Source organism: Cenococcum geophilum, assembly GCF_001692895.1.
Source record: "Cenococcum geophilum 1.58 unplaced genomic scaffold K441scaffold_1, whole genome shotgun sequence".
Taxonomy (NCBI): domain Eukaryota; kingdom Fungi; phylum Ascomycota; class Dothideomycetes; order Gloniales; family Gloniaceae; genus Cenococcum; species Cenococcum geophilum.
In genome coordinates this window covers 4,195,482-4,207,857 of record NW_027137559.1, presented here as the reverse complement: position 1 = coordinate 4,207,857, position 12,376 = coordinate 4,195,482, and positions in this window count along the sequence as shown.

Genomic DNA, 12,376 nt, shown 5'->3' with positions numbered 1-12,376 from the left:
TCGTATATCTCGCTTTCGAGCCCGTTGCAGCGGCTGGAAAGAAGGCATCGGCAGCCCCCGCCGCCTCCTTCGTGGCATGGAGAATATTCTGACGATGATGTTGAGTCGAGTGTGTTATGAGATGAACGGAGTCTTTGACAAGTTCGACATCGGACATGAATTAGTGGCCCACATCCTCCGCCTCTCCCAACCTGAACTCTGTTAGTCATAGATAGCCGGGTGTATCTAGGAAAGACTTACGCTACTTGATGAGAGAGGCTCGGGATGTCCTCATGAAGACGAGGCTTCAGGTCCTGTTCCTTGACCTGGCCAACGTTCTCAAGCTCACACTTCTCTTCATCCTCCGTGTTGTCTGACTGTTCTGCCTTCTCCACGAACGAGAAACTGATCAGAATTTCACCTTTATCAGCCAAGGCTTGAACGAGTTCCTCATTCGGGGGCAGTGTGGCCAACAGTCAGCGTTCAGCGAGCGACGGCGCCTTCTGCTGACTGACTGCGCCCAACCAAGCCGCTCGCTGAACGCTCGCTGGAAATGTACATACGCTGACTGCACAGCTGACAGCGCGCTGATCCTAATCAGGTAAATAATATAGATCTAAGAGTCATAGAGTTAAATTCTAGATTTTTGCCAGCACCTCTATATATACAAATATTGACATAGTCTGATCTTAGATTTACCCTAATTAACCTTAAATAGTATCCAAATATCGTCAGATTTAATTAGTACGCTGTAGAGCTTCAAAGAAATAGGTAATATTAATAGTAAGGATTTGGTCTAAGTAGTTAAGCAGGCTTTATTTTAAAGTTAGACTTTATTAATAATGCATAAGTGTAAATACTTATAGTTTGCCGAAATGTAATATCCTATAGGATTATCTAATTAATATAGGCTTGTATATAGCCAGCTGCCTAAAAGGGCTATTATTTACTACTATTGGGTGTAAAAAAGGCTTAAGTAATTGGATTAATTAGTGTAGCTAGAAGCGTTGGACATATCGCGAGGACGGCCAACGCGCTAGTGGTAAGCGAACCAATAGTGTGATGGCAGAATATGGCAGAATATGGCAGGACACGGCCAATACGCTAGTAGTAAGCGAGCCAATGGCGAGGTGGTAGAACATGGCAGAACATAGCAGGACGCGCCCAATATATATGTGTGACGCGCGTCGCAAGTAGAAAAATAACAATCTACCAACAATACCGCATAGTACATATTATTATAATATATATATTCTGCATATTATTAAAGCATACCAACACTAATTAGTAAGCGCGCATAGATTAGGAAATATATATTAGTTTAGAAGACATCTAATACTCCACCTTATAACAGCCTTATTTTAGTTAAAGAGAGTACTAAGGATAATCTGGAAGCTTAATAGCTTACTATTACCTATAGACCCTTATTACTGCTAAGAATTAAATAATACACTCTAGATTTGGAAGGATATTGCTTCCCACCTTATTAAAAGTTAAGTTTTTAACAACTTATATTAACTACCCTTTCTCCCTCCTTATAAATACTATAAATACTCTCTCTCTATAAATACCAACACCCTTTATTAATAACCTCTTTATAACTAAATAAGATGGCTATACCTATAGACTAAAAGGCAGAGGTAAAGTAATAGAAGAATAAAATTAATATATAAACTGCGACTAACGATAATATTATAGACTATATTTAGTTTAAGATATAGGAATATAATAACAATAACTCTATTAACAGCGCTTTATGGGACTACTTTTAAAAAGACTTTAAAGAGTTTATTATAGATATATTCTCTTAAGCTAGCACTAAAACCCTTAAGAATCTTTTTCTTTTTTTTTATAAAGGAGGAGTGTATATACGTAAGAACAATAAACGTACTAAGCTTATATAAGTTTTGGCTAATATACTACTTAAAGAAACTTAACATAAATAGAGCTAAGAAGAATTTAATAAAGCCTATAAGGAGTAATCTAATAGCACCTTTAAGTCTAATATACTTACCAACGTATTTATACGCGGCTTAAAACATAAGACTGTATAAACCCTTATACCTTAATTAATACCCAAAAGCACACCTATAACGACTTTACTAATGTCTTAAACAACTCCGCCTTTAAGTCCACTACTCCTACCTCCGTAGGCTATAACACCTACTACCACTATACCCGTTGCCATAGCACCTACTTCTACACTAGGGTATAGAAAGGAACTAGTAAATATAGCTAAGTTATATATAGATAACTAGAAATATAGTAGTACTAGCGGAAACTTTAACTTTAAGTTAATAATCTTCTACGATATCTGTAATAGAGCAGACGTTCCACCTAATGCCTACCTTAAGGCTCTCCCACTTATGCTACAAGGCCTAGCTCTAGATTACTACTATAATGCTAGACTTGCTATACTTACATTTAAGGACGCTTATAAGTTACTTTATAGCTTCTTTAGAGGACCTAGTTCTAAACGTAAAAGCCTTAATAAATAGAATTTAATATTATTATAGATAGTTATGCAAAAGAATGCGGATAAATTAACCAGTTAATATCTTTAGATACTAGTTACTAAACTCTCTTAACTATAGTATAGACTAAATTTAGAACTATAAGGAGTCCCATTTCTCTACAATAAGCTTATTATATCTTATTAGGGGATTCCCGTATATTAAATTGCTATATTAGATCTACTAGATAAACTAGGCCCCCTTATTAATAAACTACAATCCTTAATTACGGCTTATAAAAAGCAGAACTTAAAATAAATTTAAGCCTATTACACAGACCGCCGATACCTTAGAAGGAGAGATAACTATAACTAAAATTGCAATTGTAATTAACCTTAATTTCCTCCTTAATATAAACTACGTTGCTTTATATATAATAAGGAGGACTATCGCTTATAGAAGTATAGTAAGGAAAAATAAGAAGAGGCGAAGGCTTAGTTTAGAAGTATTAATAAGGACAAGTTTAATAAGTTTAATAATCGCTTTACTTAACGCCTTAATTAATACATCGCCGACTATAAGGATAATAATGGTATTAACTTAGAAGAAGAGCTTAAAAAAGTCTTTTATATACTAACTATTAATACAAGTACTAAGACAGTTAACCAAAATAATTAGTTGTATATTAATTACTTCTATATATTCTTTAGTTAAGTTAAGCAATAGAAAGCAACCCTTATAGCTATTAACTTAGCAAATAAGGCCTTTAGTTATTTAGTTATAACTATAGATAGCGTAACTCCTTTTATATAAACACCTCTTATAACTAATAAAGACCTATTTACTTATAATACGACTACGTCCTACTATACTATAGACTGCTTTTTAGGTATTATAATCGATATAGGAGCCTCTAAATACTCTACGGTAGGATATAGTTAGTTCTTAGCATTTTAAAGACTTAATACTAATATATAACTCAATATAACTATATAAGGTATAGTCAACGTATAATTTAGTATTAGATTAACCTTATTAATTAGATTAGCTAAAGTAGCTACCCCTATTAGCACAATTGAGTTTTATATTATTAAGGTTAATACCCTATTTTTACTTTACTTAGTAGATATAGACTACCTATAAGTATATTTTAATAACTTAAAGAACTTACTAGTTATATCTCGCAGTATAGTACCAGTCGTATATTATTTTGGCTACCCTTTCCTACTTTAAAATATATCCCTACGTACTTATTTAACTAAGTTATTTAAGTAAAACCCTTACTACTTAACCGATATAGAACTGAAATAACTATATTACCGTTTTAGCCACCCTTTAGTTAAGCGCCTTACGCGAGTACTTAAGCGCTTAGGATATAACGTTAATAGTAAGACCTTAAACCATCTTATACGCTACTACTATTATTATTAAAAACACGGAAAATTACCCGGTAGATTTAGATTTATAATACATAATAATATTAATTTTAACTATTTAATCGTGGTTAATATTATGTATATTAACGGCGCACCCCTTCTATATATCATTAATAAAGGAATACAATTTTAAGCTGGTAGATGGCTATAAAGCATTAGCGCAAAATATATATAGGATATACTACAAATATACTAAATTAACATATATTTGGGACCTCCTAATATAATTATATATAATATAGGTAAGAACTTTATAAGTAAGGAATTTAAGTAGTACGCTATAACATTTAGAACGATTATAAAAAGCGTACCTATTAAAGCCTATAACTTAATTAGAATAGTAGAACGCTATTACAGTCCCCTTTGCCGTATATACCGTATTATTACTATAAAACTACCGGACATTAATAAAGATATAGCTCTATAAATGGCTTTTAAGGTAATTAACGATTTAGTAGGCCCTAACGGCCTTATACCTACCTTACTGGTATTTAGAGCTTACCTACGCATAGTAGAATCCGATATACTTAACCCTATAGTTATATAACAAGCTATAGCCCTTAGGAAAGCTATAGAAGAAGTTAAGAAGATTAGAGCTAAACATTAAGTAGTAGATGCTCTTAATATACGCAACGGCCCTAAAACAACCGCAATTTACGACCTACTACTTAACTTACTTATACTGGCATGGAGAGAAGGACCTATAGGCTAGCCTAGTTTTTAGTTAGGTCCCTATAATCTACTTAGTATTAATAATAAGACCTATACTATACAACTCCCCTACGGCCCTATTAACTTTCGCAGTATAGTTATAAAACTATACTTATAAGAACCTAGAGATATAGAGGACGTATAACCTAATAACGAGAACGAACTACCTTAGTTAATCGTGGAACTACCTTAGGAACCTTAACTAGTTAAGTAAAGACAAGGTAAACCACGCAAGTATTCTATCGCAGTTAATACTGTAAATATATCTATATACTTATAAGATAAGAATAAAACTAATAGTTAGTTTACAGCCTTACAATAGAAAGAGGTTAAAGAACTACTTAAGAAAGGAGTCTTTAAATTAGTTAATATTAAGGACGTACTTTAAGGCAACAGAGTATTTAACTCTAGATTTATCAATAAAATTAAGAATCCCAGTACTAATAAGGCCTTTAAGAAATCAAGACTAGTTATACAGGCCTATAACGACCTAGAAAAAGACCTTATACTAACCTAATTACCTATAATTTAACGAGTTAGCCAACGCCTTATTCTTTATATTATAGCCATAACCTAGACTAATAATATACACCTTTACTTACGAGACATCTTATAAGCCTACGTTTAGTTAATTATAAAACTAAATTAAGACTTTTATATCTAAGCACCTCTTAAACTTAGTATAGCACTTAGAGTCTTATAAGGCACAATCCTTAAGGTTGTTAGACCTTTATACGGCATCCTAGAAGTAGGCAATTATTAGTTTAAAACCTATTACAACCACTATACTAAGGAGTTAAATATAAACCAATCTACTTATAACCCCTGCTTACTCTACCTTAATAATTCTACAAGCTTTAGAATAGTTGGCCTTTAAACTAATAATACCCTCTTCTTAGCTAATTTGGTTTTTGTAGCTTTAAAATAAGAAAAGATTAAGAAAGTAAAGTTTCTAATTAAGGAACGCGAGTACCTTATACTAAAGCACCTAATTAAGTTCAACGGAGGCATTATTTAATAATAGGACTATATAATTATACTTATATAGGAGCGCCAATGCTAGAACCTAACCCTTATTAATATTAAGGAAGCTATTATAATAACTAGCTCTAGAGGTACTATTTATATAGCACTTACACCTAAGGACCAATACGTTGCCTAATAAGTAAGAGGAGCTTATATTGTGTCTGTATGCCAGCCTAAAGCTTCTTTTAATTTATCCTACGCTGCCTAGGTAATTAACCCTAACAAGAAAGACACAAAACTACTTAATAAGAGAATTTAGTAGCAAATTAAAAACTTAATAAGAGGTTTAAGCTTTGTTAAACTTAATATAGAGACACTTTAACTGCTTATATTCACCAATTCCTTATTTATAAATAATAAGGACCTCTTATTATAAATTGGATATATCCTAGTACTAGCAGACTTATTAAATAAGGCGAATATCGTCTACTAGTCCTTAGTTAAGTGCAAAAGAGTCACTAGAAGCGTACTAGCCTCTAAATTATACGCTATAGCCTATGGTTTTAATATCAGCGCTATAATTAAGGCCATAGTCGAACTATAACTTAATATCAGCCTACCGCTTATCCTTTGCACCAATTCTAAGTTAATTTATAAATACCTTATTAAGCTAGAAACAATATAGGAGAAGAGACTTATAATTAATGTTATATGCCTACGCCAGTTATACAAAAGACGTAAAATAGCTAAAGTTAAGTAGATTAACGGAGATAGTAACCTTGTGGACGCTATGACTAAAAGCAAACCGTTATTAGCCCTTAAGCGACTTATTAATACAAACCGAATTAAGTTAGAGACGGTAGAATGGGTAAAACGTTCTACTAATAATAGCGTTAATTTAGAGGCATAGGGTAGGGAAGGAAGGGAGGAGAAGTGCGTATATAGATTTCTCGGACTACATAGTTATAGCCTACTAGTTCTTTATATTTTCTAAAATACTCCTAGTATAGCTAGAAGCGTTAGACATATCGCGAGGATAGCTAACGCGCTAGTAGTAAGCGAACTAATAGTATAATGGCAGAATATAGCAGAATATGGCAGGATACGGCTAATACGCTAGTAGTAAGCAAGCTAATAGTAAAGTGGCAGAATATAGCAGAATATAGTAGGACGCGCCTAATATATATGTGTGACGCGCGTTATAAGTAGAAAAATAATAATCTACTAATAATACCGTATAGTACATATTATTGTAATATATATATTCTGCACGTTATTTGTTAGTGTTACAGGGTAACTTATTAATGCTACTCGAGTAAATACAGTAAATATTAGTTGATAAAGCTTGTTGTTTAGAATTAGGGGGTAGGTAAGGAACCTAAGGTTCCTCACCACGCTAGTGCCGCGGCGACACGTGACGACACGTGACGACCGCTTACCTCATTCCCGACACTAGCAACTCTTCTTTTGTAGTTGCCATCTATATATACTTATAGATTGCTACTATATAAAGATATAAAGCTAAGGAAAAGAAGAAGAAGAAATAAAGGGGAAGAGGTAGTATAGGTAGATATACGGGTTTATACAAAGATATTAGTTCCGCTTACCGCTCTTAGCTAAGCTAATAGTAATTTTCTATCCCGGGGATAGAAAATTCTAATTAGCTAGCTTAATAAATAGCGTTAATAGAACTCTACACCGCCACCCAAATTAATTAGGTGTGGCGCTCTTAGCAAGAATCTAACTAATTAGATAACTTTAACTGGCGGTTAAAGTTTTATAAAATCTTAACTTCTTTAAATTTCCCTTTTAACCTAACCTTTAACTTATATATATAAAGTATTTATGTTAACAAACGTCTCTAGTGCCTTGTTTAGGTTTGCCTTTATTATTATATCTACTAGGTTATCTTAGCTATTAATCTATTAGATCTTAAAGAGTTTTTAACGCTTATAGGACTACTAAAGTGCTATAATATTAATTATAAGGCGCTTTTCCTTTATAGTACTAAGCTTAACTAAACACTTATAGAAGAAATATAAGTCGGTGTACACGATTATAGGGATAATAGGAAGTTTAAGTTAATCTATAATTATTTTAAGGGTAGTTCCAATTGTAATTGCTATATTAACTCCACTAACTATTTTATATATCTCTAACGCTAAAACGCTTTAAGTAACGTATTTGCTCTTAGTTAAGCTTTAATAGATAAGATTGCCGTAGATTATAAAGTTATTCTCTCTAGTAGATTTGTTTGCTATAATAATCTTATATCCTAACTAGGAGCTAAAATCTTTATTATTTACAAACGATCTATTAATAAACATAAATAGCTTAGTAGTAGGAAGATTAATAGGTACGTAGAGTAGTCCCCAATTAAGATAGTTTATTTGCCAGGAAAGACGCTTATTTAGGTTAAAAATATTATCCTTAGTTAGTTTCTAGTATTAGGCGGCAATAGAGAGATTAAAGGAAGCTTTAGGTTAATAGATAGAAGCTATATAAGCTCCGTAAGCGCGTTACTCTACATATCCTTNCTTTAGAGAATTAATATTAATAATATTAATCTTCTTGCCTTAACCTTTCTGGCGTAGGGCAATAGAATTCTTATTTAGGGAAATAATACATCTATTAAAGAGTAATGGTGTTATTAAATTAAGTCTTTCCTTTAGCTTTGCTATAAAGTTTACCTTTACTAGCTTATCTTCTTTAAGAGCTAAGAATTAGTTGTCTCCTAAGATAATTATATCGTCTATTTATATGCTAATAATTCTAAATGGAGTTTCCGTGGCTGTAATAAGGAAGCAGGGATTAAATATAGAAGTAGTTATTAAAAGCTTCTCTTTATGGTGCTTGCTGTAAGTAGCCCACTAATAAGTTCCTGCCTCTACGATTCTATATAGTGGCTTAAGTATAACTATAATCGTATCTTCGGGATATTGGTGGCGAATTTACTTTAGAAGGTATGCTAGTATTAAGCGCTAAAGGCGTGTCTCTAATTGGGTATAGGCCTGGGTGATATCTCGCAAATAAACTACTATTCTATTCTTTATTAAGGAGGGAGCTAGCGTAATAATAACTCGCTAACTAGCTCGTTAAATTATAGGGGATTGTGTAAGAATTACTTCCTTACCGTTATTATTATAACCTTAAATGACTAGCCTTGACTTCTTGAATGGGGTATTAGTAGCTTTGCCTTTAATCTTATTAACTATTCTTAACCTAAATATACAAACCCTATTAAACTTAGTAGGGTTATACTTCTTAAACTTAAAGACTCCTCTTATAATAAGACCGTTAATCTCCTACTTATTAGATGCTTGGAAAGGAGCTCCTAAAGTTATAATATGGCCTTCCTTTTAAAGCTGTTTTACAAGCTTAAAGTTAGCCTTCTCTTTAGCTGTTATAAAGGCCATTAACAGCTTGACTCTATTCTTAATAGCGGTAATAAGTTACTCTTTAAAATTAATAAGGTGTTAGCGGTTTTATAATCCCTTTAGGCGACCTCTACCGCGTTATAGTTGCGGCGTATCTACTACAGTTATATTAGGGTCGTAGTCGCCTTCTAGGGCATGTTAATTATGGTTCTTCTCTGGGGTATCTCCTGGGGTATCTTTTAGGGTATCCTATAAAGGCTTGGAACTGTTATCTTTATAGTAAAACTTAATAATAGTTAAACGGAATTAAGTAGGTCTATAGGGCATCTAAAGAGTATAAGTCTAACTATTAATTATAATAAGTTTATATAGGCCTAACCATCCTCCCTTTTCACGCTATATGCGTACCTTAGATTGGAGTAGTAGATTAAGTGTAGTTAAGGTATTTAGGCCATTTCTTATTCCTAGTGCGTTGTTAACCTAGCGCGTAGTATAGAGACGTCGCACCTCCTTTATTGCCTTATAAATCGCCTTAGCTTATTGCACAATAGAGGGAGATAGTGGAGAATTATTAGTTATTTAAGGGTAGGCGCTAAAGACTAGTAACGTAGGTATAAGCCTATCTAGGCTAGCGGTATCGTTAATAGCCTTAACAGCCATCTATAGGATAAGCTCTTCGCTAGCACCCTTTAGTTTTAAAGAAATAATCTTATATGCGCGGCGTAATGGCGTATGGTATTATTTTACCTTTCCAACACTATTATATGCCTTAATGGGGACTTCCTTAACCTTAATTGTTATTACCTTTGCCTGTTATTAAAACTCCGTAGATAAGAAGTTCTTTCCTATATTATAAACGATTTAATTAGGGGGTCCTAGGTAGACATTAATCCAGTATAATTAAAGAGTATCCTATACGTTCCTAGCTAATATATCTTTTAAAAAGCGTGCGGCTTAGAAGGAGGTTAAGAAGTTAATAACTTGGAGTACTAGCTTACCGCTAAGATATATAACATCTATAATGATATAGAAGTTAAAGTTATAGTCGTCTTTAAGGGTAAACTTAAATCGGCTAGGGGACTTTTGGTTCATTTGGCAGTAATAATAGTACTTTATAAGATGTTTAATTGCCTTAACCTTAACTTTATAACCTACTTATTAAAGAACCCTAAGCAGTTAGTAAACGGATAGGTGGCTAAAATGACGATGTAGTTAACGTAGCTCTGACTTAGTTAAGTGACTTTAAGCAACGCTCCTTTCTAGCTATTAAAGGAGCAACTAAGGGTAACCCTACTTGCATACAACAGGCACCCAATTATCTCCCTAAATAAGTATATTCTTAAGGTTGTTAAGCTTAACGCCTAATTTATTTATATTTTAGATGCAAAATAGGAACAGGGTATTTGCGGGAATAATATAGAAAGTAATATATCCTAATGGGGTTTGGACCTTAATTATGCTAAGAGAGATTATAGTACCCTTACTAAAGCGAATTATATATTAGCCTGCCGTTAATTAGTTAATCTAAACAGAACTATTAAGCTACTAAAGAGCTTAGACTTAAGGTTCTCCTGCTATAGATACTCCTACAGCTCTAGTATCTAGTATAATACTATAAAAGACATTCGCCGAGTATCTGTTGTTAAAGGAGAACGCGGAACTTTCCTTTAGCTTATTAAAGATATCTAACCTTATAACAAAATAGAGCGTAGATTGGTTATTAAGGATAGTAACGGTTTATACGCCATTTACCTTACTATACTTAGTGAAGTATTAGTTGGGAGAGTAGTTCTTAATTTCCATATTTATAAGGAGCTGTTTAGCCTTATTAATTTTACCCTTAAGATCTTCTTCGCCTTTATATTAAACCAGGAAGCTTTAGAAGTAGGCTATAGTAACTTCTTAGTTTCTAATATTTTATACACTCTAGTAAAACTTATTGTATGCCTCCTTTTGTCTATTAAGGGGGTATCTAGTTAACTAGCAATTTGGCTTCTCATAAACGTAGTATTTCTTCTGCCAATTATTACAAAATGAACCTCCATAAGGACCTCTACGATTGCTTTATAGTTAATATTAATTATACCCTCTACTATATCCCCTACCACGACTACCATATATTTAATTAGTCCAGTTATAATTATATTGGTTAGCTGGGTTAATTAAAGTAGGTTAGAGTTAGGCGTTAAATTACTATACTTCTTAAGAGCGTAGGGCGGTGCTAATAGAGGATCTTAATTAAGTATATACTTCTTTATAAGTACTTATAGGGTTAAAGAGAGTAAGGTTATATTTTTTAATACCTTAGTATACGCTAATGACTTAATCATATAGGCTGAAGTCCTCTTAATATGATTTGGATAAACCACGCTAAATTATCTAGAGTTAATTAAAGAGCTTTTAAAGATAATTAAGTCAAGAGGCACCTAGGTTTATAGCAATAATTCTTAGAAAGGTAGTCTTTCTCTACTCTAATATATACTGCTGCTTATTCTCCTCTGTTTTAAAATAGCATTTTATTTTATATATTATTCGGTTAAAATTATATCCTTTTCCTACTAAACGATTATAATAGAAGGTACTAGCTTGGCCCTTAAGCATGACTAAATAAGTAATATAGTATTAATTGGGTTCTAGTCTAACCTTCTAACAACAGTTATAGAAGATACATAACTTTGAATTAAGGATATTATATAATTCTCTACTAAACTTCTTCTCCTATTCTAAATAGAGCTTTATAAGCTCTATAAGCATTTTTAAGGTGCCTCTAATTGGTGTTTAGCTATATTATATTATAGGCTGCGATAGTAATATAGATCTAGTTAGTGGAGTTTAAAGGTTATTAAATTATAAAGTAAGGGGATCTTGCGCTTGTTAGGGGTTGTTAATTAAGGCTATAGGTTAAGCTAGTTAATACAGGGGAGTTAAAAATAGAGGTGGAGGCAATGGATATAAAATATTAGAACTTATGCCTGGAGCAATAGAGTTAAAACGCGTCTCTAGTAGTATATTACTTAGATTCCATTATAATTTAAGCTTCTTTATAGTATATAGTTGGTGCTTAATCTCTTATAGAGTCTATTTATGCTCTTCCTTTATATTAATAACGTGTTCCTAAATATTATCCCTAATACTACCCCTATCTATAGGGATAAATACTCTATACTCCCAAAGGAAGTTACGGAAGTCCTGTATAATATCTTTATTTATAGGAACCTATATTTCCTTTATCTATCTAATAAAGTCCTCCTTTATATAATACTATAGCGCGGTATTATTATATTCGCTGTCTTTATAGTGTTCCATACGGTATACTAAGAATCTATTTAGGTTCTATTACTTAGTGGTTATAAAGTTAGTTACGGCTCTGTCCTATATCTCCGGGTTAATATCTTTCTCGTACTTCTTTAGATAGGTTAACGCCATAGTAGGTAGAATTAACAAGGTGTTATAC